The 3329-nt window shown below is 29.0% G+C and overlaps 1 long non-coding RNA gene across 1 annotated transcript; it reads right to left on the bottom strand.

Moving 5' to 3' along the window:
• Nucleotides 1-1419: 1419 nt before the first annotated feature.
• Nucleotides 1420-3322, bottom strand: LOC100160717. Its single transcript, XR_510381.3, has 5 exons — nucleotides 3156-3322; nucleotides 2880-3076; nucleotides 2684-2823; nucleotides 2564-2611; nucleotides 1420-2039 (listed from the first exon to the last, which is right to left on the bottom strand). It is a non-coding gene; the product is annotated as an uncharacterized LOC100160717 (long non-coding RNA).
• Nucleotides 3323-3329: the final 7 nt, after the last annotated feature.

Genomic DNA, 3329 nt, shown 5'->3' with positions numbered 1-3329 from the left:
TAATGTCAGATTTTTTTCAATTGCACATAATATTATAATCCAAAAAATCTTGTTGGGGAAAATTATAATCTTAACATATTTTATATTTTTATAAGAATCCTTTCAGATACTTTCGAATGGTCTGCATTTAATTAGTTCAAGTATAATATTGACATATTAATTATTACGTAGGTACTAAACCGTGTATGTGCGTACTCTATACATATCCAGATATTCTTTAATTCAATTGCTGGCCACGAAACCAGACTAGACTCTAGAATATGTTTAGGGTATCTAGGGGCACTAAGTAATGTAGGTAAGTGAGTTATAGTGTACCTACCCAGTTCTTGCGTACACACGGTATATATGAAAACAATGGTTTCAATAAAAATATTTGTTTTAGATTTGTATTTTGTATTCACACCCGGCACACCACCTACGTAAGAGCGCAGCATTTCTATTAGCCTCGGGCATCAAATTTCCTAGATCCGGCACTGGTCCTTGTAGTTTGTACGATTCAAACTGTAGCACTATGCCCGTCGTTTAAGTAACTAAAAGTGCTTGATCGTTTTTATTCCTCGAAGACTGATAGATTACTATTTGATTATTAATTTTTAAAGTATTTACGCTTGTATGATTTTCTGACTTCTGTGCCATTGGTAATTGTAATTATTATTTACTTACTAACTTTTTTATTTGGTAATTACCATAGTCTATAATATTACTAACTATAAATATGGTGACCACAGTACGTATTACTTTCATAGGGTTGTAATGATTTTTGTTGCATTGACCTACTGTACTTATAATACTATAATAGTGTTAATTAGGTAATATGAAATTGTACTATTTTGTTGGAAGTATTACAATCTAATATTAATATTTTTCATAATTTAATAGTATAATTATTAATTTACATGTTATGGACTTCTGCAGTCATTATTAGTACAGGCGTACAGTAGTTACAAGTTTACAACTACTTGTACCTACCTACCAAATAATGTTTTACCAACATAATATTATGAATGAACTATTTGGTACTAGTCAATTGAAGTTTTATATTGTGTACGTTAATTTTTAAAATGTAAAATATATTTCTTTTTTTTAGATTTTTATACCTGGTGGTCATAATTATTATAAATACCTACTATTCAAGAATTATTATAATTAAAATGTTATTCTTTATCACTCAAAAGGACAGTGTTGGTTCAAATCAATAGGTTATAATTTTATCATTACTTTTTTTCAGTGGAACTGTATAAAGAATAACTGTAGAGTAATATTAAATAATTGTAATACTAATACTAATCAGATAATCTATGCCATTAGAGCAATAGAACATAATATGTTATATTTTTCTACAATTTTAATTTTAAAAATACCTAGGTATAATAATATGTACATTGTATTTAGGTATAAATGTATATTATAAATTAGCCTTGTATATAATAGGTATAAATTATATATTAGCGCCGCGGCAATAATGCGAAAGCAATTTCCGCGGCATCGTTGGTTAAAACCTAAGAAAAAAAAAGGGTATACATCATGTATATGGACTGTGTATCTACCTACGAATTTTGTACAAACCAACAAAATAATATGACTAATTTTATTACACTATTTATATAAACATAGAGCAAGTATAAAAAATCACTTATAACATAGTAATTTATTATAACTGGCAATATATATTTTATAATACTTAAATGGGTGTAATAATTGTATTTATAGTTTCAGATTTTTAAATTAAATTTATGCATCCCAAATTCTTAATGTGGTATCAAATGGTTGTGTGCATATAGGACAGCGTTGTTGCTCCAATAACCATTGACATTCCTCACATAGGGCTCGATGACCACATGGAACTAGTGCGTATGTACTTCTATTTGATTTGCATATAGCACATACATTTGGTGAGTTCAGATATAATATTGGTAGTATGGCTGGAACAGGTGCAAATGGTAAATTATTAAGTTGCTCAATTCTTTCTTGCTATATCATATCTCTGTATTCCAATTCCAGAGGATCATTGTCTTCAGGAATAACATAGTCTTCATTTTCTAAAATTTAAAAGATCTTTCAATGATTAAAATTAATCATACATTTAAGAATTTAACAAAATGTTTAAGAGGATGGCAGTGCACTATTTGTTTTCTCTCTCTGGCTCACATGCAACATAGACAAAATGCATTTACGCAACATCATTTTTTCTATGTGTTTAAGTAATCCTAGAGTAAAGTCACCCATGACAAAAAAGATAGAGAATAATACTTTTGAGGGAATGATATATCGAATTGTCTAAATATGTCTCAAAAGAATTTAAACATCATTTAAATTTACACCCTTTTTTTATTTATTTTGAAAGTGGAATACAAAGTCAAATAATAATAAAATATAAAATCGATGTCATTCCCTCAAAAATATTATTCTCTATCTTTTTTGTAATAGGTGACTTTACTCTAAGATTACTTAAACGCATAGAAAAAATGATTTTGCATTAATGCGTTTCGTCTATGTTGCGCATGGGCCAGAGAGAGAAAACGAATAGTGCTCTGACATCCACTTAACTTAGTTTAAAACATACCGTCAAACGGCTTAACTGAATATGTATCATTTATTTTGCATATATGAGCTAAAACAAAACAATTTTTAAAAAATATTTACTGACCAAATAATACTCATTATTTATTGCAGTTTACATTACCTAAGAATGACCAAATATTTGGGTGGGAAACTTGAAATATTTGCCTTAGTTTACTGTGAAACCCTTCAATATTGTTGTTTGTTCTAAATTTTTTTTTGTAGACCGAAAGTAACTCAACGCCTACATTTCGTATCCAGTATCTGCTCAAAAATTTGAATAATACAACAATATAATTTAAATGTAATTGTAAATATACCTTTCATAATAGTTGAATAGTCATCGCATGTTAATATTATGTCTAGGTGCATAACGCTTAATCACAACAAAGCCTTCTTCAATTTTCCCAGCTGGTAATAATGGAAGAACCATAATCATCTTTAAAGTTTTTGATGCAAATCCATTGGTATTTATAAGATTTAAATAACCTAATATTCGCATTTTTCACCACACAGCCTAAAATTTTAATTTTTTTTAATTGTAATTTACATACCATCAGTATAAGAGTATAAATATCAAGAGTATCACTACATACTTGATTACTGTGCTAAACCAGCATCCATGAGCTGTGGCTGATGGAAAATGCCTTATCAACATTTCCCTTAACGCAGCTTCAAAGTCTGTTAAAATTACACTAGGCCTAAACTCGGCCAGTAAATTTACTTTAACAAAGTGTAAAACGGCATCATAAGCCTGGGACGTCTTGCGT

The sequence above is a fragment of the Acyrthosiphon pisum genome, chromosome X, assembly GCF_005508785.2.
Source record: "Acyrthosiphon pisum isolate AL4f chromosome X, pea_aphid_22Mar2018_4r6ur, whole genome shotgun sequence".
In the NCBI taxonomy this organism is placed as follows: Eukaryota; Metazoa; Arthropoda; class Insecta; order Hemiptera; family Aphididae; genus Acyrthosiphon; species Acyrthosiphon pisum.
This window is presented reverse-complemented; position numbering and strand designations above follow the sequence as displayed.